Here is an 18880-nt window from a genome sequence, read left to right on the forward strand (position 1 = left end):
CCAAATGGACTTCCTAACACAGCAGCAGCTCTATCAGCATACCTTACACACACACATACATGTCCATACACATATATTCTTAAGGAGGTTGAGAACATTTACATCGTGTATCCTTCCTGTGAGGGGGAAAAGGCAGGGAATTATTTTATCCCAATAAAAAAATATCTTGAAAGTTTTTCTCCGGTGGAAAAGCAAGCCCCGTCTAAACCTTGCAAGCTTTACAAGGGTGCAGGGTGTCTGGTGGCTCAGTCGGCTAAGCATGTGCCTTTGGCTCAGGTCATGATCTTAGGGTCCTGGGATTCAGTCTCAAGTCAGGCTCCCTGCTCAGAGAGGAGCCTGCTTCTCTCTTTCCCTCTACCCCCCCCCCCCCGCCCGCTTGTGTTCCCGCTCATTCTCTAATAAATGAATAAAAATCTTGTTTTTTTTTTTTTTTTTAAAAAAAAAAACCAAACTTTACAAGCCTGCTACTTGCACAACCACAGAATACAATCTGAATAGCGTTCTTTGGAGTTGTGCAATGCAGTGACCCTGATATTTCAAGTGACCTTGAATTCCTGCATTCAGGCCTTCAGTGAAGAATTTATTGATTGTCTTGCTTTGTGTGGGCACTGTGGTGCTGTAAAAGGCAGTCCTTGCCCCCAACCTAGTTAGGGAGATGAGATCAGGACACAGACAGCCATGCAAGTCAGAACAGAATGAAGAAATCCATCTGTTCTCAGGTGCTTAGCAGAGGCTAAGTCCTCGCCTTTCCCCTGCCAAGAAATGTATAATAAGTATTTCTGCACTGCAAGGAGGGGGTGTGGGTGGACCCCCATATATGCTAAGACCCCTCTGAGCTCCAAGATTTTAAGATTCTGAACGACGTGGGGTCAGCAGTTTGCTGGGCACTAAGATGACCACCCTTTGGTAACTGTTCCACAGAGCTCCAGGGGTAGACTGAGGTACCTCAGGACTTCTGGGGGTGGGGTGGGACTGGGGGTTCAGGGAAGCAGAAAGTGAGTGGCTCACCAGCCTCCTCTAATTAGAAACAAAAAACCTCCACAACACCATTTTTATCCATTTTAGATACTGAGCTTCTACTGTAATTGAATTTGAAGAAAGTCTAGCTGAGGAAAGTGAGCAGAAGAAGCCTGGAGCCCCACTGCAGTGCGTCCTAGAGCGTCACTGTCAAATATGGTAGCCACGCAGTGTGTGCAGACGGAGCACTTGAAATGTGGCTGAAACAACACAAGGACCTCAGTTTTTCACTTAATTTCATTTTAATTCATTTCCATTTAAAAACTGGTACTCAAAAAAAAAAAACTGGTACTCAATTCAGTTACTAAAAAGCTTTTAAGTATGTCTGAAACCACTCTGGTGTGCAAATTGACCTTTTCAATGTTAACTGAAGAAATCTTAATATTTACAGTGAAGATTTAGTGTGAATTTTCAGACACTAAATGTACTAAGTGGCAAATACACATCAGATATCAAAGACTTTGTATGGAAAAGTACAGAAAAGAATGAATGTAAAATATTTTGTTATAAGTTTTATATCAAATATATGTTGAAACGATGTTTTGCATATTTTAAGTTATATAAAAGATACATTAAAATTAATTCCACCTATTGCTTTTTACTTCAATGTGGCTACTGAAACATTTTATTTTTTTTTTTATTTTTTTATTTTTTATTTTTTTTTTTTTATGATAGTTACAGAGAGAGAGAGAGAGAGGCAGAGACACAGGCAGAGGGAGAAGCAGGCTCCATGCACCGGGAGCCCGATGTGGGATTCGATCCCGGGTCTCCAGGATCACGCCCTGGGCCAAAGGCAGGCGCCAAACCGCTGCGCCACCAGGGATCCCACTACTGAAACATTTTAAATTAGGTATGTGGCTCATATTATATTTCTACAGGATAGCCCTGGTCTAGAAGATGGGGTGCTCCAAGATGCTCCAACGATGGGGTACAAAGCAAGGAGAACTTCTCAGCTGCTTTGAACACCCAAGCCAGCAGAAACCTGAAGGAGAGCAGTGCCCTTCGCTGAGGACAGTCTCCAGAGACACACAGTCTCAACTACGTTATTACATCTAGTATCCAGCACGTAAGTAGCAGCATTTGCCTTTACTGAGTACTTCTGTGCAAGGGATTGTGCTAAGGGTATACAATGCATTTTCTCAGTTCATTGTCACCTAACCCCATGTGAAGGATATTATTACTGTCCCCACTGCACATATGGATGGGGCAAGTCAGTTTATAAAGGGAAAGTAACCTCCCCACAATCATATAGCCTAAGTGTTGGAGCACAGGCCATGGATTCCACTCTGACAGACCAAACCTATGCTCTTATCATTAAATTACATATTAGTGTATCTATTTTTTTTAATTAAGTGACTGAAGAAAACAAGTGCTTTTATTTTTTTTAAAGATTTTATTTACTTACTTACTTAGAAAACAAGAGTACGTGCAGGTGGGGGGAGGGGCAGCCAGAGTGAGAGAGAATGTCAAGCAGACTCCCCAGCAAGCACAGAGCCCAAGGCAGGGCTTGATCTCAAGACCCTGAGATCAGGACCCCAGCCAAAATCAAGAGTCTGGATGCTCAACAAACTGAATCACCCAGGTGCCCCAAAAGAAGCACTTTTAGAACAAACGTTATGTGTGTGTAAAAAGGAGCAACATTTGGAAATCATGCTCTCCACCTACAGATTTTTTTTAAAGGGTTAATTTTCATAGGGAGGTAAAAAAATGTTTTACTTTCATCCCCAATCTTCACAAACATAAAGGGTATAATTTTTATTAAAATAAAAGATTCTGGACAAAAGGGGTGATTGGAAAGATGGGGTACTCTGGTTAAGTCTTCTGGGCAGTAGTTTAGAAAGGCTTCTGGAGGACCATAGGCGGACTTCTCAGCAGAGGCAGCATCTCGAGTCAAGGCCAAGAAACATGGGAGACTGCCAAAGAGGCTGAGTGAAGAGGAGCATGAGCTGGGGGTGGGTGGGGCACAGAAGGTTGGAGATGGAAGAGGGGACGGAGCATGCACTGGAACCCAGACACAAGTGTCTGAACTCAAACATGAAGGTAACCGCGAGCCTCTGGAGAAGTACTAAAGCCAGGGAGTGAGGTGGTTGGATTTGTGCACTTTTATAGATTTCTTGGGCAGCACTGCGGCAGAAGACAGAGAGGAGTTAGGGAGAACAGTTGTGAAGCTATTTCGGTAACAGAAAAGATGAGGCCCCTCATCAAGGTATGGACAAGAGAGAGGTAGAAACAGGCAACAGGAGAGATTCTGTGAAGCAGGAAGTGACAGGTCATGGCAGGCACCTGGAGTATGGGGAGTATGGTAGATAGGGAGATGCCCCCACCTGGATCCCCATTAAGGACAGACTTGTAGCCCAGTAAGGGGAGTAAGGTCTGCAGACAGCTGCCAGCTCCTTCTAGGCCACTGTGCCGAGGTGATCCCTTTCCCAGGGCAGCCAGGCCTGATGACTTTGCGAACTGGGAGCAGAAGGTCTCTGATGGGCACCACTCACTCCACTCCGGAGCACTCTGCTGGGCTGGCCCAGGGCGATGTGACTGGATTACAGCTCTAAGTCTCCCTCCGCCCAATCCTCCCCTCTTCCCCTTCCTATTATGGATGGAAACCCCTAAGAAACATCTTGGATCCCCAAGTCTGGCTCAGCATCTGCTGCTAGAGAAACCAACTGAAGGCAGTCAGCCAGTCTTTCTCCTCAGGCCAGTGGTCCAGGAATGAAAACAAACATGCACAAAGATTCACAACCTCCTTTGAACTGGAACCACAGCCTTCAGGAATAGTCTATCTGGGTCAAAAGCAGGAAGAAGCTTTGTTTATTTAGAGACAAAAAGAAACAGCTTGGCATGAGAGAAGATGACAGAAGAGGCGGGAATCTCTGAGAAATCACCCCCATCAGATCGTCCTTTAAGCTTATCAGCTTGGCGTGCATCTGAGGGACCAGAGGAGCTGTCAGAAGCAAGCTTTAGCGCGCCTTGACAACTTTTCTGGAAATAATCCTCCTTTTGGCTCTTCCTTGACCATAAAATTAAGTTAATCACAGCATTCATTTTCCCAGACTTAATCAAGACCTCACAGCCTCAGCACTGGCTGTCTCTCCTAGCCTTTGTTCAAGCATTTATCCACGCATCTTAACAAACATTTCAAGAACAATGGTGGCGCCTGCATATTTCTGCCCACCTGTGGCAACGTTGAGGGGCTAGGGTGTACATGAAAGAGGCTCACACAGTGATCTGGGCAAATCAAGGCTCCCAGCCTCTCAAGTGCTCTGCAGGTGGAATGTACATGGTCCTTCTGGAGCACAGAGGAGAGACAGTGAGTTGGCCCAGGGGAGTGCAGGAAATCAAGATGAAGGTGACATTTGAGCCTAGTCTGGTAAGACAGGTGGCAGATAGCTGGTTTCAGAGCTAGAATGCTCAGGGGAGCTGGATGCCATTAGAGCAAAAAGTGGTTCACTGCAGGGAGCCCCAAAGGGACACGGAGTATGAGGCATCCGTATGCTGGAAAAGGAGCATTGAAGAGGAGCAGAGAAGTGTGGGCCTCCAGCAGGGCAAGGAGCCCCAACTAAGGCAGTGAGGCCCTGCCAGCCAACAGCTTTGAGCACTTAGTTTGTTTTTTAAGAAGATAAAGCTTTCAGTGGAGAAAGGCTAGAATAGGAAACAGTTTTTATCTGTAAAACTATCAAGCCAACTGAAAAAAATGCAGGCTGCAAAACATTATGTAGAGTATGACTTCATTTTAAGAACAACAACAAAGAGGGTAGATGGACTATTTGTAAAAATATATTCCTGGGGGGGAAAAGAAATGAAAATTGTTTGTTTCTGGATGAAGAAATTATTATTTTTTTTTCTTTTGACCAACCTATACTCTCTAAAACTCTTCTACCTTGAACACACATTTCTTGTGTAAATTTTTTAAAGGTATTTCCCCCCATAAATTGGGGTAAATAAATTAGGGCACATGTACTCAGTAAAAATGCTACACAGCCATTAAAATGAATGAGGAAGAATTAAGGTATGAACTTGGAAGGAAGTTCAAGATAAATTTAGTTTAAAGGTTAAGACAGCATTCAGATAGTGTTTAGAGTATGATCCCATTGGTGAATTTTGTTAGAGTATAGAGAAATGCAAGCACGTATACTTCCAGAAAAGTCATAGAAAAGCACACAGCATATTGTTACAGCAGGGATGGGGATCCAGGGCAGGGATGGGGACCCAGGGCAGGCCACTTGTCTGTATGATCCCTGCTTCCTCTATACCATAAGCTTTTATTTCTTTTGTGATCAAAATGAACTAGCAAAAAAAAAAAAAAAAAAAAAAAAAAAAACAAAAACAAAAACAAAAAAAAAACAAAAAACAAACAAACAAACAAAAAAACTAGGTTAGGTTAAAATGAAAGCACAGTTAAATTAAAGAGAACACTGCACTTTTTCCAAACCCTGCTCCTCAGCCTGAAGGCAGGAGAGGCCCAAGGACAGTTCACTTATTTTCTCGATTTGGCTGGCTTCTGGCCCTATCAACACACTCTCATGTTGCAGTATAAAAAAGTAATCACTCTAAGGGTTTGTGGGCTCATGTCCACTGGATTCCTATTCAGACGGGAAGATTCAGTGTGAGTGGTCAAGAGCTAGAGCCTACAATTATCTGGTGGTTGCAGTCCCTCTTCACAGGCGGGGGCTACTATTACACCAAATCTTTCCCTACCAGTTTTTCAATTATCTATGACTAATGAGCACTTTGGGAACAGTTTCAGACACACACATAATCCTCTTTCCTGACGTCAGCAGCAGAAATTAATGACTGTGTGGATTGCTGGGAGACAGAAAATGCATTATAATGGTCAACAGAACTGTTATCCTCTCCAGGAAGAGGAGATGGAGGAGGGGTATTGTATTAACTGGAAGGTTTCAGAGTTCGTTTGTATTCCTACAAACAGGAGATGAAACTCAGGGGAAAAGTGGGCTCCAACTTCTTGGAAATGTCAGAGAGTGGTCTGGGCATGGGCAGCATGCAACCCTGGTCCCTGCTCAGTTTTGCCAAGGTCAGGAGGCCAACCAGACTGGCTGGGACAGGGCTCTCACCTGGCCCTGCCAGCAGTAGAGGCTCTCTGGGTGCTCTGGGACTGAATCCACTTTCAATCTGGTTTAGGAATGGGGGAACAAAGAGGATATTACACTCTTGTACTCTCCAGCAATAGGCTGGAGTTATCTTAAGAGCACATGGTGGTGTGTGTAAGTTTGTTGTTTCATGCAGGCATCCTCTGGGCTGGTGGGGGAATTTTATAGGTGGTTGTGATCTGGTCTGACTTTGGTTCAACTCCAAAATTTGGTGAAGCATGAACTCTCACCAAAAAAAAAAACAAAAACAAAAAAAGAAACAAACAAACAAAAAAAAAAACAAAAAAAGAAACAAACAAAAAAAAAGAAACAAAAAAAAAAAACAAAAACAAACAAACAAAAAACAAAAACCATACCATCCTGTACAGACGGTAGCCAGTAGATTCACTACTGATACTTTTTTAAAAAAAAAAGATTTATTTATTCGTGAGAGACACACACAGAGAGAGAGAGAGAGAGAGAGAGAGAGAGAGGCACAGACACACAGACACAGAGAGAGGTTCCATGCAGGGAGCCCGATGTCTCCAGGACCACACCCTGGGCCGAAGGCAGTGCTAAACCACTGAGCCACCCGGGCTGCCCTCACTACTGATACTTTTAAAAAAACTGACAATATTAGGGACTTGACCCATACCCAGCACCTAAATTTCTCTGTAGAGATGGCTGTGTAGGCAGGTTAAATCAGGGAGCTTTCTGGAACCACAAATGATACAAGACTGACTGAAGAACACTCAGGTATTATTGGCTCCTGAATAGGAGTCACACACACCCAGAACTATTCACTCAATCAGAGAAATTAACAAAACACCCAAACCTGACATGCTCTGCCATCTGTTGAAAGACAACTTCTAAAACATTAATTTGTTCATTGCCCTTCATTTGCCCCTAAAAATGACCTCATTTCAACTAGGTATTAAATTCTTCTTAAAATTATTGACTAATGGGCACCTAGGTGGCTCAGTAGGTTAAGTGTCTGCCTTCGGCTCAAGTCATGATCTCAGGGTCCTGGGATCCAGCCCTGTGTTGGGCTCTCTGCTGAAAGGGGAGTCTGCTTCTCCACCTCCCTCTGCCTGCCACTCTGCCTACTTGTGCCCCCCGCTGTCAAATAAATAAATAAAATCTTAAAAAATAAATTATTGACCAAATGAAAAACTTGAGGATATCCTCAGCATTCATTACTTATTACAGAAGTGTTTACTGAGTACCTACTACGTGCCAGGCACTGCTGTAACGTGGAAGATGCATTAAGGAACAACACAGAGAAGTTCCCTGTCCTCAAAGGGCTTACTTCCAGTAGACATGGGATTCTCTTCCAATATCCCTTCTGAATTATATCTTGTAAATATTTTGTCTTGTAAGCTCTTCTGTGGTTTGGACTGTCACTTATAAATCTTTATGTCCCTGGTCTTATATTCTGACCTATAGTTGGTGTTTAATAAACACATCACGTATTTTAAATCAGATTTTGAATGACGCTTATCCTACATTTTATTTTCTCCCCATGTTTTTTTTTTTTTTCCCTCTCTCTCCTGCTAAACAGAGAATTACTCAAAGATGATTTTATTTATCTCTGCATTCAGGTCCCTTTCCCCCAGGACACAGAAGTGCCTTAGAACAGTTCTCAGTAATATTCATTCAACTGAACTTATAGCTTTCTTTTAAAAAGAGAAGACCATAGACACAGATCAACTCAGACAAAAATATTACACACACACACACACACACACACACACACACACACACACGATGCTGAGTATCAGCTAGGAGAGTAAAGAGAAAAGGAACGTGCTTCCTAACATAATCCCACCAGTAACACACCCTCATCTCTCAAACTCAGGGACAGTGTAAGGTATCATTCAAGACCCGTGTGTGCCTAGAAAAGGGGAACCAGCAAGCCCACATCTCTCACTAAGCACCCGGGTGCTATGGTGCTGAGACACTGTGACAATCCCACAGTGGAATAGAGGATCTCAAATTCTTCTTGCCTGGTCAAGTCTGATTCAAGAAGTGGATGGTGGTGAATGTAGAGGTGAAAAGCCACAGGTCTTATTGCTAAGTGGGTCTGAGGAAGAGAGAATGGACACCAGACCAAGGGGTTTAGACTTGTTCTGACGGGCACCTGATAACTATTATAGGTCAGCGAGCCAAGGAATGGTGCACACAACTTATATTTTAGGAAGATAAATATCATAATAATAACAGTGCCTGTTTATCGACCCTACAGACTGATTACTGTTTTTGGCATTTTTCAGTTGCTCTCATCTTTAATGCTAGCAACAGACCTATGAGGCTGGTATTAGATTCACTGCATTACAGCTGTAGAAATAAAAGCACAGAAAGGTTATTTAATTTGTCTAGTTACCTATCTGATGAGGGGCACAGTCAGGCTTTCAATCCAGGATTCCCAGTCTAGGATCCAAAGTCTAGGATCTCTCTACTATATCATGTAGATTAGAAGAGGCTGATACTGGAGCCAGGAAGAATAATCTCAAGTGTTTGTTGAGTCATGAATAGAAAAGGAAGGCAGTTTTGTTTGCAGAGGCTCCCCTGGTGGGTCATGTCCTGGAACAAACCCCCAAGAGCCATGAAATCCCAGCATGCTCAAATCTTTTAGCTCCTTCCTTTACTCCCTTAGGCACATTCCAAAAACAGAGACCCTGAACTTTGAATGGCCCATCGTGACCATCGACCATCGACCTCAGTGTATTCCTTTTGCAGTCCAGAAAACCAAACCCAGAGAGGGAGGTGGCTTCCTTGGGGCCACCCTGCTGTGATGGCAGAGTCTAGACTGAAGCCCAGGGCCCCACTTCTCCACACTCCCTGCTGTGGCAAATACTAGCCTGTACCCATCTTCCACTGGGGCAAGAAGATCACCGAAGCCAGGACTCTAACTCATAGGGCAAATAAGAGGGCTGGCAAAAATCCAGTGGATTCCAGTGGTGTAGGCTCCCAATACTCAACTATTCAGAGCATACAGTGCAGGCTTTTCAGCTTGAAATCATCCACTTTGACACCCACAGTGACCTAATTCTCTAGATAATTGCCAATGCCCTATTTTGCTCTCACCTAGCCTAAGGCCACCTCCAAAAGCCTTTTCCTGGGTAGATAATTAATCTTTTTTTTTTTTCCTCTACAATCCCACAGCATGTTTCTTGGAATTACATCATTCTGTTCTACATAATGACTTTTTTCCTTGTGCCTCATTCTTCAGTGTTAGATTATAACCACCTTGAGGGTATAGCTCTGTGCACAGGTGTATTTGTAGAAGGCATGCAGTTGAGCAGTTCCAGTTAGGAGGTGGGCAACCTTGTGATGGTGGGCAAGTGATTTTGTTTCCTTGCTACCGTTTCCTCACCTATAAAACTACTATAATGCTATTATATTATGTGACTCAAGCAAGGTAATCGCAATAAAGCACTTAAGGATGCTGTCTGTATGTGGCAAATGCTCAATTAATAGGAAATATTATGATGGTTAGGACAACTCTGTATTCCTGGTCTATCAGATGGTTGCCTGGCATATAGTGTTCACTCAGTTCATTCTGGCTGAGTTTATAAAGCTTGAGGAGAGATCCTTGATGTTACAGCATGTGGAGATATATGCTTTTGGGGTCATGAGAGCAAACCACAGAAACTGTGAAAGCTGTTAAAATATTCACAGTGATGGAATTCAGTTTTCCAGCACAAAAAGTGTCTCCCTGTAGTCATGTCTCCATGGCATGTCTCCAGAGTGAAATGTTTTAAAAGTGCAGAAGGTGTTCTCTTTGGAGTTATTTTAAGGACTGAATGCTTATTTCAAAAGGAAAAAATTATTATTTTGTCAGCAAAAGTCTTGACTGTAAGATGACCAGTGCTTTCAAGACCCAGGCAAATAGTTCAGCCATAGATAGTTCCTCCACTTTTTGGAAAAGATAAATTTGGAAATATATAAAAATATTTTAGCTGTCATTATACTGAAGATATTACCAGGTTTAAAGCAGTAATCTTCACAGTTTGGGTTGGTTTTGTTTTTTAAGAATCTACTAAAGAATTCACATAAAGAAAACTAGAACGTACACAGGTACCTCCATTTTTTCTTTAGTTCCAAAAATTCATTAAAAACAAGTATCAGAGGGGTCCCTGGGTGGTTTAGTCGGCTACGTGTCCAGTTCTTGATTTTGGCTCAGGTCATGATCTCAGGATGGTGAGATAGAGCCCCAAGTCAGGCCCTACACTCAGTGGAGTGGGAAGTCTGCTGGAGATTCTCTTTCTCTCTCTCCTTCTGCCCCTTCTCATGGTTTGTGTGTGCTCTCTCTTTCTCTTTCTCCCTCTCTCTCTCTCTCAAATAAATAAATTTTTAAAAAAGCAAACAAACATTAGAATCAAGATCCTTTAACAGAATGTTTTATCATTAAATAGATAGGAAGGTGATCTCAAAATAAATGACATTAAAAAGAATTAAACACAACTTTCCTTTTATGACCTAATTTTCTCATTCTATCACATACCCCTTTGTCTGGGGCCAGTGTTGGTCTTTAGTCTAGACTACTATTTGCAAACTGCTAGTTTACAGAATGCTAACAATCTCCTAACAAGGGGTCAATCTACAAGATTCCAAACAGCGAGTGCTCACGTGGAAAAAGTCAGTGGGTCCGGTGTTCACCACACAACGCCAAACATCTGGTGATTTGAAGACATCTGGGGCTTTTTTATCATGTAGACCAAACATGATTCAGGTAATTGACCAAATTTTTCACTTCCCAACCAGATGTCTTACTTTCATATAAATGAAGCCAATCTTGTACTTTCATGTGCAAATAAGCTAGACATAAATTCACCCCTGGAGGGCAGAATTAATTGCTTATTCTCAATGAATACTAAATTACATATTATTTTTCCTTTTTTTTTCCACGACTCTACCTTTGAAAAAGGTTTTTCACTCTTGCTTTGAAAAGCATATATTTCATCTTAGAAATGTTCTGTCTTTTAACATGTCGGTTCCCCTTTGTGTGTTTTACAGCAAGGTAGTGTGCTGTAATGAAAAGAGTATGGTCTTAGGAGTCAGGATGAATTGGGTTCTAATTCTGTGCACACCCCGACTCCCAACTTTTAAGGGCCTTGGAAAAAGTTCCTGAAACTCCCTGAGTTGTTTCTTTTGCAGTTAGAAAACATTAAACCCAGGGCAATTGGGTGGCTCAGTCAGTTAAGTTTCTGCCTTTGGCTCAGGTCATGACCCCAGGATCCTGGGATGGAGCCCAGCATCAGGCTCCCTGCTCAGCAAGGAGTCTGCTTCTCCCTTTGTCTCTCCCCTCTGTTTGTGTGCAAGGGCTGGCTCATTCCCTCTCTCTCAAATAAACAAATAAAAAATCTTTAAGAAAATAAACAAATCCTTAGACACGCCTGGCACTCATTTGATGTGCATATCATTGAGAGACAGCAGAGAGCCACTATGCTGTCCTCTGGGAGCTCTGTCAAGACACAGGCAGGTGCTCCAAATGGCGTGCTAGAAAAAGTCATGCCTCATACGCTGCATGCACACATACCGTCCAACAAAGGCAATGCCTCTAGTCAGGATTTTTAAGAAAAGTATAAGTAACTTCAACTGTGGCTTATTTTTAAAGGGAGTATCAAATTTGTAAAGAGGAAGGATCTGTCTGAAACCTTTCCTCTTTTCGTACTGCTTTCAAGGACATACTGGGATTTGCTCTCATAGTATTTGTTTAAAGAATTCATGTAGTTATCAATGACCCTCCACCTTCTAAGCCGTTGTCCTGACAACCAACCATTTACTGGACTGAATATGGAAAGCAGACGACAACGCATCCCTTCAGTCCGCTTTTGTAGGTAAAACTCAACAGTACGGAGATAATACTCAAAAGACCAGAGTCTTTGTGTGTGAGATCCTTCAAGGGGAAATAAATACATAGATATGAACACACAAAGAAGAGAGCATTGTTCCAGGTGAGGAGAGGCTGCCACGTAGACCTCACTTCTAGTTTAACAGCCCTTGTGGTTCAGGAGTCGTGTGACAGATAAATATAGCATAGAAAGACAAAGGGCTAAAAAAGTTTTTTTTTTTTAATTTTAAAAAAAGGACAAAGGGCTAAGTTTGTTGTTGCTACAGCTGTTTATCCTGAGAGTTAGAATCTTTTATCACCAAAGCCCAGGAACATCTCAAATATATGAAGAAAAGAAATGCAGCTATGGTTTTTAAACATTCTTCCCAGGACCACAAATTTTTCCCCCCAAAAGGAATCTTTCACAGAACGCTAGCATATAAATCTGATCAAGTTCAAAGAAGATGTGGTTTATGTATACAATGGAATATTCCTCAGCTATTAGAAACGACAAATACCCACCATTTGCTTCAACGTGGATGGAACTGGAGGGTATTATGCTGAGTGAAGTAAGTCAATCAGAGAAGGACAAACATTATATGTTCTCATTCATTTGGGGAATATAAATAATAGTGAAAGGGAATATAAGGGAAGGGAGAAGAAATGTGTGGGAAATATCAGAAAGGGAGACAGAACATAAAGACTCCTAACTCTGGGAAACGAACTAGGGGTGGTAGAAGGGGAGGAGGGCGGGGGGTGGGGGTGAATGGGTGACGGGCACTGAGGGGGACACTTGACGGGATGAGCACTGGGTGTTATTCTGTATGTTGGTAAATTGAAAACCAATAAAAATAAATCTATTACAAAAAAAACAAAAATAAAATAAAATAAAATACTAATTCAAATTGATACACACACACACACACACACACACACACACACACAAAATCTGATCAAGTTCAAGCAGAGAAGGAAATGCCCAAGAATGATGTGCCCTAGTGCTGACACCTGAGGGACATCCAGATACGGAGAGCTGAGGAACAGAAGTCTGAATCTAGAACTTAATCTATAGTAGAGACTGCCAACCTGAAGACTCAAAAGAGGAGAGGAAGTGGGGTTTGGAGCTGTAATACTAAAGCCCCTTCTCTTAGGCTTTCCTGTAACACAGAAACTGAAGAAGCAGCAAGTGTCCACTACTTAATCACAAAGACAGTGACCTCATCCTGGGTGAAGGAGGACAGTAGCACTGCAGCATCCAAAGGAAGGAGTGGAATTTGCCAGGTTGGCATTTAGCCAAAATGGTAGTGTGAAATCCTTGAAGCCCTCACCCACACTGCCATGGGAATTCAGCAGGGGAAGATTCCAAACACGATGCTCTCGCTTGAAATCTCATTTAAATCTCCAACTATGTCATTGAGTGTGTGTGTCGTGCACTGCAGGAGGCTCATGGAGATGGTGGGGAAAACACTCGGGTGGTAAGAAGATGGAAGCTCCAAGCTTTGTCCATGAAATAGAATCTGATTTCTCCAGTTTTTAAGTCTCTTGTTCTTTGGACACAAGACCTGCAAGAATGAAGGACCTTAGGCAAAATGGAAAAGGAAGGTTGGCACAAAGCCCAGAAGTGTCCCCAGCCATCAAATCCTCTCACGGTGGCCAAAGGGGCCGCTTCCAGAGGGAGCACTGAGGGCAGGGGAGGGAGACCCAAGCTCCACCAGGCTTTGGTGTGTGAAGCTGAGAAAGTGTGCATAGAGGTATCTCGAGGGAAAGACTCTGCAATCGTAGAGCCTCTAGAAGGTGATCAGGGTGGACATCCACGGAGAGGGGCATCTGTGAGGCCAGCCCACCAGGCCCTAGTCCAGATTATCAGTATTTATTTTTTTAAAACAAAAATTGAGATCATGAAACTGTTACTCCCTGTGGTTGTCTTTCAGTTTACAAAGATAATACAACTTCATTACAGAGAATTCAAGCAATTTTACAAAGAGACAGGAGAAAAGACCCTCTCCTTAATTTTCCTCCTCCCAGAGATAACTTGCCACTATGAGACAACACCATTCCAAAATATTAAGATACACACATATTTAACTTTAAATAAAAGGGATAATATAAGATGCAATTTTATATTCTGCCTTTTGAACTCAATAGAATGTCAGAGCCATCTTTACTCTCCAAAGACTACGGTGGATTCTTCTTGAAAATATATCATATTCTGTGATTTGAATTACCATATTATTTGAAGAATCCCTTAGTGCTAGTTTGTTTCTGATTAAAAACACATCCAGACTTAGTAAGGAAAGGCTTAGTAAGGACTTCTATAAGGAGGCAAAAGGGTTTTTGCAGCTGGTGAGGGGAATTATTGTAACACGGAGAATGTTGTGACCACAAGATCTGCAAGTATCTCAAGAATTAGACAAAAATGGGTCTTTCTTTCACATAATGGAATAAACAAGGTGAGAAAGAATGTAGAGAAATGGCATAAAAGACAGTGTGACTAGAAAGTAGATCTGAGAGTATTTTACCTTGAGGTCAGTAAATTTTGAGGGATAGTTAATCGTATGTATCACCTTGTCTGGAAGTTTGGATCTGCAAGCTGCAATTTTGTTGTCCCAGATATTTTGTCAAATATTATTCTGGGTGTTTCTGGAAGGGTACTTTAGATGAGATTAACATCTAAATCAACAGACTAAGTAAAGCAGTTCGTTCTCTGTAATGTGGATACGCCTCATCTAATTAGTTGAAGAATTGAATAGAACAAAAAAAGTTCTACTAGTTTGGGTCTCCTCAGTAAGAAAAAATCCTTTCCGACTGACAGCCATCTACTTCTCTCTTTTAAGATGTATTTATTTGGAAGAGAGAGAGAGAGAGAAAGCATGCACAGTAGTGGGGTGGGGGGACATAGAGGGAGAGAGAATCCTCAGCAGACTCCACAGGGAGCCGGATGCCCGGCTTGCACTTACAACCCTGAGATCACAACCTGAGCCACAACCAAGACTTGGGTGCTTAACCAACTATGCCACCCAGGAACCCTGTGCCTGAACATCTTCAAATGGGTACATCGGCTTTTTCCTGCCTTCCGATTTGAACTGAAACATCAGCTCTTCCTAGGTCTCTAGCTCGCCAACTCACTCCAGAGATCTTGAGACTTGCCAGCCTCCACAATCTTATGAGCCAACTCATTGTAATGTACACGTGCACACAATATGAGCAGGGATGCGCGCATGTGCACACACACACACAATTGCTGTTTCTCTTGAGAGCGCTGGCTAGTGCAGGACTCTTAAGGAGGGCTGTATCCCAGCCCAGGGTAAGGATGGGGCAAAGTTCAGGGCCCCAGTGGAGGGTTAGAATCCTAATCAAAGTTTGGTTAACAAGCATTTTGTTCCAGTTGATCAGCAAGGACAAGCAGTTCAGCTAATCATTCATAAGACAGAGAATGGGAATTTGGAGGGTCTGCGTCTGGTCTTGTCGTAAGTAAACAAGGGGAAGCATCTATGAGTCTTATCAAAGTCAAATGGGGAAGAGGAATTCTTTGTTGTAGGCCATATCCTGGACCACACAGAATGGTGGCATTTATTAACCTTCACAATTTTCTAGGAGCCCAGGGCTCAGGGAAAACCCAACTGTCATTTAGTTACTCTTATTATAAATAATACTATAAAGAACATCTTTGAACATGCATGCTTGTCCACATGCCATCACGGCTTTTTTGAGGAATTTAGGAATGGCACTTCTGTTACCCTTCACTTCACAGTGGAAGCCATAAAAAAATAAATAGGTGCTCGATATTCTCCAGCCCGGCAGCTCACGTCTTTAAGGAGCTAGAAAAACAAGGCAAAGTATGAACACTTTTCTCCAGCCTGAAACATCAAATCTGAAACAACCTGAATCTCCTACCTTTGATGGATGCTCTCCCAGTTCCCTTGCTCAGTGAAATAGAACAGAACCAGCTCAAGTGTTGAATTTAGGCACACTCAGTTCAAATCCACTCCAATATTTACCAGCCCTAAGAATGTGGGTTATATAACTGCTCTATTTCTCCTAGTAAAGGATGGAAAGAATGGAACGTAAAAGGAATGCTCAAAAAGTGAATGACATGATGGACGTGGGAGAGTCCAGCACACTGTATGGCACTTAACTGATTTTCCATAAATATGTTACCTTCCCCTTTCCCCCTATATAGAGGAAGTTATATAGGAGGGCATCATGATACAAGGGAAGAGGGCTATTTCGTAGTAAGTGCCAGCTGGGATCTAAGCAAGGCATGACACGCTACTTTACAGCTCATTATCTCACTGAACCTCATTAATCCTGTGAGGGAAGGGCAGCCATGCCCATACTGTAGATAAAGAAACCCCAATACAGGATGGACTTGGAACTTGTCTGAATCCCACCTTCCAGTAAATATCAGGATGGGATTTAGGATGATGGTCACTCTGGTTATAAAGCCCATTTCTTCTCTGTCAGCCAAACGAGAGAAAACACTCACCTCCCAAGGCTTGGGGAGAGCTCTTGGTTCTGCTCACTCCTTCTGGGAAAACTACCCTCTCCTACTAAAAGTGGCACTTGCAAATTCCCTCTCTAAGGTTCTGCTGGGTAACCTGTAGCCTGCCTCTGCAATGCAAGGCTAGTACTGCACCTCCCCACCAAGGGGCCTAGAGCCAGTGCCGCAGGCCACAAACCAGGGGACTATCCAGCAGATGCTCCAGGGTTCCACTGTCTCCCTGCCGCCCTTCCCTGGCAGTTCCTCTTGCGAACCATGGAGGAGCATGCAAAAGAGGCAGAAAAGAAACCAGCTCCACCAGGCCTGAATAATTCACAAAAAGACTTCAGAGTACAGCTAACTTCCATAGCGCGAATAAACTCCTGAACTAAAGAGGAAAAGTAAAGCATCTGGGTTTTCACTATTCTCACCCCAAGGTGAGTGGGAAGGGAAGAGAGGAAGACTAAACCGTCACTGATTCAATGCCTGGGGGGTAGCTATTCACATCCCCATTTCTCAGCACAGCCCTGATAAGCACAGAAACTGGGAATTGATACCACCTGCCTGACTCCAAATCCGATCCAGCGCATCGCCCTTCCTGTGTCTTAAAGATTTGGTCAGAACCAAATAACAAGGGTTTAAGAACAAAAGGGGGGATCCCTGGGTGGCGCAGCGGTTTGGCGCCTGCCTTTGGCCCAGGGCGCCATCCTGGAGACCCAGGATCGAATCCCACATCGGGCTCCTGGTGCATGGAGCCTGCTTCTCCCTCTGCCTGTGTCTCTGCCTCTCTCTCTCTCTCTCTGTGACTATCATAAATAATAAATTTAAAAAAATTAAGATTAAAAAAAAAAAAAAGAACAAAAGGGAAGAATGGAAAAGGCATGACCGTTCCCACCACTAACATTCCTGTTTTTATCCCTTGACCTGTCCCCTCATTTCTTGACTGCTGCCTTGGGCCAGTGTGGCCAAAGTGGGCTCCCTGGGCACCTGGGTGGCTCAGTAGTTTCGGCTCAGGTTGTGATCCCAGGATGCTGGGACTGAGTCCTGCATCAGTTTCCCCACAGGAAGCCTGCTTCTCCCTCTGCCTGTGTCTCTGCGTCTCATGAATAAATAAAATCTTTTCTTTTAAAAAAGTGGGTTCCCCAACAGGCAGTGGGAACAGCTCTTGGGAACTGTTTTCCTGCCGGGAAAGCACAGGTGGGGGCTCTGCTCTAGACCCACTAAGGCAGAAACTTGGGGCAGGGCAGGGGGGCAGCAGTCACCTGTCAGGCGGTTTTGGTGAGAACCCCTGCATTATCACCGGGTCTCCATCCCTGGCTTCTGGTCAATGGTTCTGAAGGGAGACCCTAGAATCCTTATTTTTAAAAATTCCCAAGCAGATGGAAGCAGACTCCTCCCCAAAGAAATGCTTTTACAATGAGACCACTTAAGGGCATTACGTGCCCAACGTATGAACTTCACAACTGTCTCCTGGGCTTAAGTTATGGCTTCTTTTCTAACTAGCTGAATGGCCTCAGCCAAGTTACTCTCCAGTGTTCTCCTCCTTGGTAAAAAGAGTTCATAACACATATTTCAGAGCATGAAAGTTAAAAAGATTACGCAAAACCCTTCTTATTGCATCTGGTACACAGTAGACAGCAAGTTAAGTGGGGGCTATTTTTATTAATCACCTAAGAAGATGAAGAAAAAGAGTCTGCATAAAGAGCCTCTCTTAAAAAAAAAAAAAAAAAGAAGAAGAACCTCTCTTATGTCAAGTGGGAGGGACTGGCTGCACAGGACGGGGACCCCTTGGCATCTGCGAACCTTCCCATTTCCCTCGTCCTGCCACACGGGAGACTCTCTCTTGCAGGGAAACGGGACATCCTCTAATTAAGCTGCCTGCACGAATCAGATGCAGAAAGGAACGTGGAAGGATGTGCAAGGGAAAGCGGGGGGCAGTGTGAGAGTACTCGGAAACAGCGTGAACACGGGAATGGCAGTGCCGACAGAGCTGGAGATTTGAACAGGAAACTGTCGCTTCCAGGAGAGCCGAGCTGCGACACGGGGACAGAGGCGCACAGCGAGCGGCTTCTGGCCTGCCCTCCCCAGCCTGAGCCGCACAGCATGTGCAAGCCACGGGGGGGACAAGAGTGCGGAACGTCAACGGTGGCAACAGAGGACAGCCCACGTGGGCATTCAGGCTGAAATCCATGTTACAAAGATGGTCTTCTACTCCGTCTCTGTTTTAAAACAACTATTTCCCCCCATGGTGTGAAAGAAGCAAACTTTACCTCTTCCTGCTTGAAATTTGTACATCTATCTTCGTAGGAGGATTGTGGGCTTTTTCAGGTCTCCATGTCCGCTGCAGCTGTTCTTTCTCCATGGAGTATCCTTCCCTGCTTCTTCACATACCTAACCTCTACTCCTCAGAAAGCAGCTAGAGGTCACCTTCTCCAGGGAGGCCACCTGAGGCCCTGCCCC

General features: G+C 43.5%; 1 protein-coding gene across 21 annotated transcripts in view; it reads right to left on the reverse strand.

Annotated features, from left to right (window-relative positions):
- FGGY (FGGY carbohydrate kinase domain containing) overlaps nt 1–18880 on the reverse strand; it is a 414792-nt gene that overhangs the window by 206487 nt on the left and 189425 nt on the right. The window contains exon 1 of one of the 21 annotated variants that reach the window (XM_038537392.1): nt 15835–15841. The exons of the other annotated variants lie outside the window; for them this stretch is intronic. The gene's annotated coding sequence lies outside the window, so the exon portion shown is untranslated. Of the gene's footprint in view, nt 1–15834; nt 15842–18880 lie in introns of those variants that run through there. 21 annotated transcript variants of the gene reach the window in all.

The sequence above is a fragment of the Canis lupus genome, chromosome 5 (genome assembly GCF_011100685.1).
Source record: "Canis lupus familiaris isolate Mischka breed German Shepherd chromosome 5, alternate assembly UU_Cfam_GSD_1.0, whole genome shotgun sequence".
Lineage (NCBI taxonomy): Eukaryota > Metazoa > Chordata > Mammalia > Carnivora > Canidae > Canis > Canis lupus.